Source organism: Oncorhynchus kisutch, unplaced genomic scaffold (assembly GCF_002021735.2).
Source record: "Oncorhynchus kisutch isolate 150728-3 unplaced genomic scaffold, Okis_V2 scaffold3051, whole genome shotgun sequence".
NCBI lineage: Eukaryota > Metazoa > Chordata > Actinopteri > Salmoniformes > Salmonidae > Oncorhynchus > Oncorhynchus kisutch.
This window is the reverse complement of record NW_022264996.1, coordinates 281,569-292,500: the sequence shown is the minus strand read 5'-3', so window position 1 is coordinate 292,500 and position 10,932 is coordinate 281,569. Positions and strand designations below refer to the sequence as shown.

The window sequence follows — 10,932 nt, the reverse complement described above, 5'->3', positions numbered from 1 at the left end:
ATTGGGATGTCATCATAGGGTATTGTGATGTCATTATAGGGTATTGTGGATGTCATTATAGGGTATTGGGATGTCATTATGGGGTATTGGGATGTCATTATGGGGTATTGGGATGTCATTATAGGGTATTGGGATGTCATTATGGGGTATTGGGATGTCATTATAGGGTATTGGGATGTCATTATAGGGTATTGTGATGTCATTATGGGGTATTGGGATGTCATTATAGGGTATTGTGATGTCATTATAGGGTATTGGGATGTCATTATGGGGTATTGGGATGTCATTATGGGTATTGGGATGTCATTATAGGGTATTGGGATGTCATTATGGGGTATTGTGATGTCATTATGGGTATTGGGATGTCATTTGGGGGTATTGGATGTCATTATGGGGTATTGGGATGTCATTATAGGGTATTGGGATGTCATTATAGGGTATTGGGATGTCATAGTAGGGTATTGGGATGTCATTATAGGGTATTGGGATGTCATTATGGGGATGTGATGTCATATAGGGTATTGGGATGTCATTATGGGGTATGGGATGTCATTATAGGGTATTGGGATGTCATTATGGGGTATTGTGATGTCATTATGGGGTATTGTGATGTCATTCTAGGGTATTGTGATGTCATTATGGGGTATTGGATGTCATTTATAGGGTATTGTGATGTCATTATGGGTTATTGTGATTGTCATTATAGGGTATATTGGGATGTCATTATAGGGTATTGTGATGTCATTATGGGGTATTGTGATGTCATTATGGGGTATGTGATGTCATTAGGGTATTGTGATGTCATTATGGGGGTATTGTGATGTCATTATGGGTATTGTGATGTCATTATAGGGTATTGTGATGTCATATAGGGTATGTGATGTATTGTGATTTCATATGGGGTATTGGGATGTCATTATGGGGTATTGGGATGTCATTATAGGGTATTGGGATGTCATTATAGGGTATTGGGATGTCATTATGGGGTATTGGGATGTCATTATGGGGTATTGGGATGTCATTATGGGGTATTGGGATGTCATTATGGGTATTGGGATGTCATTATAGGGTATTGGGAGGTCATTAGGGTATTGGGTGTCATTATGGGGTATTGGGATGTCATTATGGGGTATTGGGATGTCATTACTAGGGTATTGGATGTCATTATGGGGTATTGGGATGTCATTATAGGGTATTGGAGTCATTATGGGGTATTGGGATGTCATATGGGGTATTGGATGTCATGTATGGGTAATTGGGATTCATTATGGGTATTGGGATGTCATTATAGGGTATTGTGATGTCATTATGGGTATGTAGTCATTATAGGGTATTGGATGTCATTATGGGGTATTGGGATGTCATTATAGGGAGGTTGATGTCATTATGGGGTATTGGATGTCATTATGGGGTATTGGGATGTCATTATAGGGAGGTGTGATGTCATTATGGGGTATTGGATGTCATTTATGGGGTATTGGGATGTCATCTATAGGGTATTGTGATGTCATTATGGGGTATTGGGATGTCATTATAGGGTATTGGTGATGTCATTATGGGGTATTGGATGTCATTATAGGGTATTGTGATGTCATAATGGGGTATTGTGATGTCATTATGGGGTATTGTGTGTAGATTGATGAGGAAAAAAACAATGTAATCCATTTTTGAATGAGTCTGTAACATAATGTGAACAAGGAAGGGGCTTGAATACTTGTAGTTGTAGTTACAACTAGAAATATTGTTGTTTTGGGGGTCCAGGCAAGATAACAACAGCTTTTCCAATTGCATGTATGTGGTTTGATATTTGAATAGATGTGCTTTGTCATGCAGTTGTTGACATGTGTGTTTCCAACATGGACCCTTGACATCTGGGATCATTCACTCCCAGAGGATTTGTAAACCTGCTGATTCCCCCCATAGAAAGCTTCTAGTATTGTTCTATCATGTACAATATTCTCCTCGAGATGTTCTGTATTTAATATGCTGCTTCAGCTGAACACTGCCGTTATCCACTACCGTTATCCACTACCGTTATCCACTGCCGTTATCCACTACCGTTATCCACTGCCGTTATCCACTGCCGTTATCCACTACCGTTATCCACTACCGTTATCCACTGCTTCAGCTGAACACTGCCGTTATCCACTACCGTTATCCACTGCTTCAGCTGAACACTGCCGTTATCCACTACCGTTATCCACTGCTTCAGCTGAACACTGCCGTTATCCACTACCGTTATCCACTGCTTCAGCCGAAAACTGCCGTTATCCACTACCGTTATCCACTGCTTCAGCTGAACACTGCCGTTATCCACTACCGTTATCCACTGCCGTTATCCACTACTTCAGCTGAAGACTACCGTTATCCACTACCGTTATCCACTGCCGTTATCCACTACCGTTATCCACTGCTTCAGCTGAACACTGCCGTTATCCACTGCCGTTATCCACTACTTCAGCTGAAGACTACCGTTATCCACTACCGTTATCCACTACCGTTATCCACTGCCGTTACCCACTGCCGTTACCCACTGCCGTTATCCACTGCCGTTATCCACTACCGTTATCCACTGCTGTTATCCACTGCTTCAGCTGAACACTACCGTTATCCACTGCCGTTATCTACTGCCGTTATCCACTGCCGTTATGCCGTTATCCACTACTTCAGCTGAAGACTACCGTTATCCGCTACCGTTATCCGCTACCGTTTTCCGCTACCGTTATCCGCTACCGTTATCTACTGCCGTTATCCACTACCGTTATCTACTGCCGTTGTCCACTGCCGTTATCCACTAACGTTATCCGCTACCGTTATCCGCTGCCGTTATCCACTGCCGTTATCTACTGCCGTTACCCACTACCGTTATCTACTGCCGTTGTCCACTACCGTTATCCACTACCGTTGTCCACTGCCGTTATCCGCTACCGTTATCCGCTACCGTTATCCGCTGCCGTTATCTACTGCCGTTATCCACTAACGTTATCCGCTACCGTTATCCACTGCCGTTATCCACTACCGTTATCCACTGCCGTTATCCACTACCGTTATCCACTGCCGTTATCCACTGCCGTTATCCACTACCGTTATCCACTACCGTTGTCCACTGCCGTTATCCACTGCCGTTTATCCACTGCTTCAGCTGAACACTACCGTTATCCACTGCCGTTATCCACTGCCGTTATCCACTACCGTTATCCACTGCCGTTATCCGCTGCCGTTATCCACTACCGTTATCCACTGCCTTTATCCACTACCGTTATCCACTGCCTTTATCCACTACCGTTGTCCACTACCACTACCGTTATCCCACTGCCTTTATCCACTACCGTATCCACTGCGTTATCCACTACCGTTGTCCACTACCGTATCCACTGCCTTTATCCACTGCCGTTATCCACTGCCGTTATCCACTACCACTACCGTTATCTACTGCCGTTATCTACTGCCGTTATCCACTACCGTTATCCACTACCGTTATCCACTGCCTTTATCCACTACCGTTATCCACTGCCTTTATCCACTACCGTTATCCGCTACCGTTATCCGCTACCGTTATCCGCTACCGTTATCCGCTACCGTTTTCCGCTACCGTTATCCGCTACCGTTATCCACTGCCTTTATCCACTGCCTTTATCCACTACCGTTATCTACTGCCGTTATCCACTACCGTTATCTACTGCCGTTATCCACTGCCGTTATCCGCTACCATTATCCGCTGCCGTTATCCACTGCCGTTATCCACTGCCGTTATCCACTGCCGTTACCCACTGCCGTTGTCCACTACCGTTATCCACTACCGTTGTCCACTGCCGTTATCCACTACCGTTATCCGCTACCGTTATCCGCTGCCGTTATCCACTGCCGTTATCTACTGCCGTTATCTACTAACGTTATCCGCTACCGTTATCCACTGCCGTTATCCACTACCGTTATCCACTACCGTTATCCACTACCGTTATCCACTACCGTTATCCACTGCCGTTATCCACTGCCGTTATCCACTGCCGTTATCCACTACCGTTATCCACTACCGTTATCCACTGCCGTTGTCCACTGCCGTTATCCACTGCCGTTTATCCACTGCTTCAGCTGAACACTACCGTTATCCACTGCCGTTATCCACTACCGTTATCCACTGCCGTTATCCGCTGCCGTTATCCGCTGCCGTTATCCACTACCGTTATCCACTGCCTTTATCCACTACCGTTGTCCACTACCACTACCGTTATCCACTGCCTTTATCCACTACCGTTATCCACTACCGTTATCCACTACCGTTGTCCACTACCGTTATCCACTGCCTTTATCCACTGCCGTTGTCCACTGCCGTTATCCACTGCCGTTATCCACTACCACTACCGTTATCCACTGCCGTTATCTACTGCCGTTATCCACTACCGTTATCCACTACCGTTATCCACTGCCGTTATCCACTACCGTTATCCGCTGCCGTTGTCCGCTGCCGTTGTCCACTGCCGTTATCCACTGCCGTTATCCACTGCCGTTATCCACTGCCGTTATCCATTGCCGTTATCCACTGCCGTTATCCACTGCCGTTATCCACTGCCGTTATCCACTGCTTCAGCTGAACACTAGCGTATCCACTGCCGTTATCTACTACTGTTATCCACTACCACTACTGTTATCCACTGCCGTTATCTGCTGCCGTTATCCACTACTGTTATCCGCTGCCGTTATCCACTACCGTTATCCGCTGCCGTTATCCGCTACCGTTATCCACTGCCTTTATCCACTACCGTTATCCACTGCCTTTATCCACTACCGTTATCCACTGCCTTTATCCACTGCCGTTATCCACTGCCGTTGTCCACTGCCGTTATCCACTGCCGTTATCCACTGCCGTTATCTACTGCAGTTATCCACTACCGTTATCCACTACCACTACCGTTATCCGCTACCGTTATCCGCTACCGTTATCCGCTACCGTTGTCCACTACCGTTGTCCACTACCGTTATCCACTGCCTTTATCCACTGCCTTTGTCCGCTGCCGTTGTCCACTGCCGTTATCCACTGCCGTTATCCACTGCCGTTATCCACTGCCGTTGTCCACTACCGTTGTCCACTGCCGTTATCCACTACCGTTATCCACTACCGTTATCTACTGCCGTTATCCACTACCGTTATCTACTGCCGTTATCCACTACCGTTATCTACTGCCGTTATCCACTACCGTTATCTACTGCCGTTATCCACTACCGTTATCCGCTGCCGTTATCCACTACCGTTATCCACTGCCGTTATCTACTACCGTTATCCACTACTGTTATCCACTGCCTTTATCCACTACCGTTATCCGCTACCGTTATCCGCTACCGTTATCCGCTACCGTTATCCGCTACCGTTGTCCACTACCGTTGTCCACTACCGTTGTCCACTGCCTTTATCCACTGCCTTTGTCCGCTGCCGTTGTCCACTGCCGTTATCCACTGCCGTTATCCACTGCCGTTATCCACTGCCGTTGTCCACTACCGTTGTCCACTGCCGTTATCCACTACCGTTATCCACTACCGTTATCTACTGCCGTTATCCACTACCGTTATCTACTGCCGTTATCCACTACCGTTATCTACTGCCGTTATCCACTACCGTTATCTACTGCCGTTATCCACTACCGTTATCCGCTGCCGTTATCCACTACCGTTATCCACTGCCGTTATCTACTACCCGTTATCCACTACTGTTATCCACTACCACTACTGTTATCCACTGCCGTTATCCGCTGCCGTTATCCGTTGCCGTTATCCACTACCGTTATCCACTGCCTTTATCCACTACCGTTATCCACTGCCTTTATCCACTACCGTTATCCACTGCCGTTATCCACTGCCGTTATCCACTGCCGTTATCCACTGCCGTTATCCACTGCCGTTATCCACTGCCGTTATCCACTACCGTTATCCACTGCCGTTATCCACTACCGTTATCCAAAACTGTTATCCACTGCCGTTATCCACTGCCGTTATCCACTGCTTCAGCTGAACACTAGCGTTATCCACTGCCGTTATCTACTGCCGTTATCCACTGCCGTTAACCACTGCCGTTATCCACTACCGTTATCTACTGCCGTTATCCACTACTGTTATCCACTACCACTGCCGTTATCTACTGCCGTTGTCCACTGCCGTTATCCACTACCGTTGTCCACTACCGTTATCCACTGCCGTTGTCCACTGCCGTTATCCACTACCGTTGTCCACTACCGTTATCCACTGCCGTTATCCACTAACGTTATCCGCTACCGTTATCCACTACCGTTGTCCGCTACCGTTATCCACTGCCTTTATCCACTACCGTTATCCACTGCCTTTATCCACTACCGTTATCCACTGCCTTTATCCACTACCGTTATCCACTACCGTTGTCCACTACCGTTATCCACTGCCTTTATCCACTGCCTTTATCCACTACCGTTGTCCGCTGCCGTTATCCACTGCCTTTATCCACTGCCGTTGTCCACTGCCGTTGTCCACTGCCGTTGTCCACTGCCGTTATCCACTGCCGTTATCCACTGCCTTTATCCACTACCGTTATCTACTGCCGTTATCCACTGCCGTTATCCACTACCGTTATCCACTGCCGTTGTCCACTGCCGTTATCCACTAACGTTATCTACTACCGTTATCCACTGCCGTTATCCACTGCTTCAGCTGAACACTACCGTTATCCACTGCCGTTATCCACTGCCGTTATCCACTACCGTTATCTACTGCCGTTATCCACTACCGTTATCTACTGCCGTTATCCACTACCGTTATCTACTGCCGTTATCCACTACCGTTATCTACTGCCGTTATCTACTGCCGTTATCCACTACCGTTATCCACTGCCTTTATCCACTACCGTTATCCACTGCCTTTATCCACTACCGTTATCCACTACCGTTGTCCACTACCGTTATCCACTGCCTTTATCCACTGCCTTTATCCACTGCCGTTGTCCACTGCCGTTGTCCACTGCCGTTATCCGCTACCGTTATCCACTAACGTTATCCACTGCCGTTGTCCGCTGCCGTTGTCCACTGCCGTTATCCACTGCCTTTATCCACTGCCGTTATCCACTGCCGTTATCCACTGCCGTTATCTACTGCCGTTATCCACTGCCGTTATCCACTACCGTTATCCACTGCCGTTGTCCACTGCCGTTGTCCACTGCCGTTATCCACTAACGTTATCTACTACCGTTATCCACTGCCGTTATCCACTGCTTCAGCTGAACACTACCGTTATCCACTGCCGTTATCCACTACCGTTATCCACTGCCGTTATCTACTGCCGTTATCCACTACCGTTATCCACTACCACTACCGTTATCTACTACCGTTATCTGCTGCCGTTATCTGCTGCCGTTATCCGCTGCCGTTATCCACTACCGTTATCCACTGCCTTTATCCACTACCGTTGTCCACTGCCGTTGTCCGCTGCCGTTGTCCGCTGCCGTTGTCCGCTGCCGTTGTCCGCTGCCGTTATCCACTACCGTTGTCCACTGCCGTTGTCCACTACCGTTATCCACTACCGTCCCTAAAACCCTTGTTTCTCCCCTCCCTTTCTAGGAGTTTCATCTGGAATACGAGAAGCTAGAGGAGAGACCCCACGTGCCATCCACCTTCAACTACAACCCAGCTCAGCAAGCCTTCTGAGAGACTTCCTTCCCCTCGTTCTCAGTCCACCATGGGATCCTAGACCTGGTTAGAGTTCTGGTCCCTGGTTCCTCACAGCAGACAGACGGACAGACCTACAGACAGTGAATGCCGGTGTGGCTGGCTCAGGCATCCTGCTTTTTATTCCTCGATCCACCGTCTGGCAAATTGACTTTAGGCCAAATGGAGGGAAATCTGGCGACCATTTTGGCTCCGAGCAGGTCCTTCTTCCCCTGAACTGAATGATGTGCCACCCAATCAGACGCTGGTTTCTCTTTTTTAAAATATATATTTTTTTTCTTTTCCCTGTTTTTCCTGACCTTGTCCCTTTTTGTTTTGGTTGGTTATCAATTTGAAAACATTCAGAACCTTTTTGTTTACGCCTCATTCTTCAGACCTCCCCATTGGTCACGAAGCACCATGACATCATAATACACACACAGACCCTCTGACAGTGAAGGAACAAGGTTGATCTGTCATTATCCAACAGAGTGTTCAAAGAACACAGTGACCTGCAGATAATACCTCAACACAATGTTACTGTAGCAGAGTGGAAGACAGACTGACAGGCAGGCAGACAGACCCACAGACAGACAGACAGACAGGCAGACAGACGGACAAGAGGCCAGGAGAAAATGCAATGTTCATATTGTAGCTCTATTTCGTAATAAAAGAACACAAAAGATGTTTGTGGATTTGTTAATATGTGAAGACAAGACCCATAATAGTTCAGTTTGGACATTAACTCTCAAACACATAACATTTATTTTCCTTCTGTTTATTCTGTCATTCGCTCCCTTTCCATCCACCATTTCTCTGCCCCTTTTCTGCCCTCAACAATTATCCACCAATCAGTGACAGACAACCTCCAGCTGTCCGTATCCACTGAGCCTCATCCTCCTTCCAGGGATGAACAGGAGAACAAGAAAGAACTGTCTTTGTCACAATTTTGTAATAAAAGTACAAAATGTTTTTCAAATTTTTTTTTGGGGGGGGGGGGGGGGCTTACAGGCATCACAGATGAGTAAAGATATGTGTTCGATGTGTATATATTATATATATATGACATCTATTTTGGAGAAGATTAAAAATAAATAAAAACAGACTGTCGCCCGGCTGTACCTCGTTTTTAGGAGGTGAGCGCGGAGCGACGCAATACTGGACGTGCTGTACGACGTGGATAAAACAGGACTGTTCTGGGGACCATGCCTGTCAACAACAACAACCGGGATTAAAACTGTACTGGAGCCAGTGGATAGAGGACGACAATAACTGGTCAGGACAGGGGACCATGCCTGTCAACAACAACAGGACAGGGGACCTATGCCTGTCAACAACAACAGGACAGGGGACCTATGCCTGTCAACAACAACAACAGGACGGGACCATGCCTGTCAAAAACAACAGGACAGGGGACCTATGCCTGTCAACAACAACAACAGGACGGGACCATGCCTGTCAACAACAACAACAGGACGGGACGGGACTATGCCTCACGCCCTGAACACTTTCAATTCAACAACCACAGCAAACAATGAAGAACACCAAGCGTTACAATCAAGGGTCAGATATATTCTCAGTGAGCCAATAAGAACACCCGTACCCATGTGATGGTAGTTTTGGAGGGATGCGATTGGAGAAAGATGAGGACTGAAGCACTTCACTTTGGCTGTTTTCAACAGCAGCTTTTCATAGGAAAAGAAAAAGCCAATAAAAAGAAAATATGATGAAGAAACAGTTGTGTTTTCTGATCACCTTCTGGAAATAGCTGCTTGTCTTTAATACAGTAGAAAGGCTTTCTCCTGTCTGCTGCGGTGTGGGGGGTTGGTTTCCTCTGTGTGTCTGGCCTGTCTGCTGCGGTGTGGGGGGTTGGTTTCCTCTGTGTGTCTGGCCTGTCTGCTGCGGTGTGGGGGGTTGGTTTCCTCTGTGTGTCTGGCCTGTCTGCTGCGGTGTGGGGGGTTGGTTTCCTCTGTGTGTCTGGCCTGTCTGCTGCGGTGTGGGGGGTTGGTTTCCTCTGTGTGTCTGGCCTGTCTGCTGCGGTGTGGGGGGTTGGTTTCCTCTGTGTGTCTGGCCTGTCTGCTGCGGTGTGGGGGGTTGGTTTCCTCTGTGTGTCTGGCCTGTCTGCTGCGGTGTGGGGGGTTGGTTTCCTCTGTGTGTCTGGCCTGTCTGCTGCGGTGTGGGGGGTTGGTTTCCTCTGTGTGTCTGGCCTGTCTGCTGCGGTGTGGGGGGTTGGTTTCCTCTGTGTGTCTGGCCTGTCTGCTGCGGTGTGGGGGGTTGGTTTCCTCTGTGTGTCTGGCCTGTCTGCTGCGGTGTGGGGGGTTGGTTTCCTCTGTGTGTCTGGCCTGTCTGCTGCGGTGTGGGGGGTTGGTTTCCTCTGTGTGTCTGGCCTGTCTGCTGCGGTGTGGGGGGTTGGTTTCCTCTGTGTGTCTGGCCTGTCTGTGCGTGAGTCTGTCTGCGTGTGGCTCTGCGTGAGTCTGTCTGCGTGTGGCTCTGCGTGAGTGTCTGCGTGTGGCGCTGTGTGTCTGTCTGCGTGAGTCTGCGTGTGGCGCTGTGTGTCCGTCTGCGTGTGGCGCTGTGTGTCTGTCTGCGTGAGTCTGTCTGCGTGTGGCGCTTTGTGTCTGTCTGCGTGTGGCGCTGTGAGTCTGTCTGCGTGTGGCGCTGTGAGTCTGTCTGCGTGTGGCGCTGTGTGAGTCTGTCTGCGTGTGGCGCTGTGTGTGTCTGTCTGCGTGTGGCGCTGTGTGTGTCTGTCTGCGTGAGTCTGTCTGCGTGTGGCGCTTTGTGTCTGTCTGCGTGTGGCGCTGTGAGTCTGTCTGCGTGTGGCGCTGTGTGTGTCTGTCTGCGTGTGGCGCTGTGTGTCTGTCTGCGTGAGTCTGTCTGCGTGTGGCGCTTTGTGTCTGTCTGCGTGTGGCGCTGTGAGTCTGTCTGCGTGTGGCGCTGTGAGTCTGTCTGCGTGTGGCGCTGTGAGTCTGTCTGCGTGTGGCGCTGTGAGTCTGTCTGCGTGTGGCGCTGTGTGAGTCTGTCTGCGTGTGGCGCTGTGTGTGTCTGTCTGCGTGTGGCGCTGTGTGTGTCTGTCTGCGTGTGGCGCTGTGTGAGTCTGTCTGCGTGTGGCGCTGTGAGTCTGTCTGCGTGTGGCGCTGTGAGTCTGTCTGCGTGTGGCGCTGTGAGTCTGTCTGCGTGTGGCGCTGTGTGTGTCTGTCTGCGTGTGGCGCTGTGTGTGTCTGTCTGCGTGTGGCGCTGTGTGAGTCTGGCTCTGTGTGAGTCTGGCTCTGTG

General features: G+C 48.9%; 1 pseudogene; it reads left to right on the top strand.

The window, feature by feature from the left end:
• LOC116371245 (CCR4-NOT transcription complex subunit 2-like) overlaps positions 1-9,396 on the top strand; it is a 92,387-nt pseudogene extending 82,991 nt beyond the window's left edge.
• Positions 9,397-10,932: the final 1,536 nt, after the last annotated feature.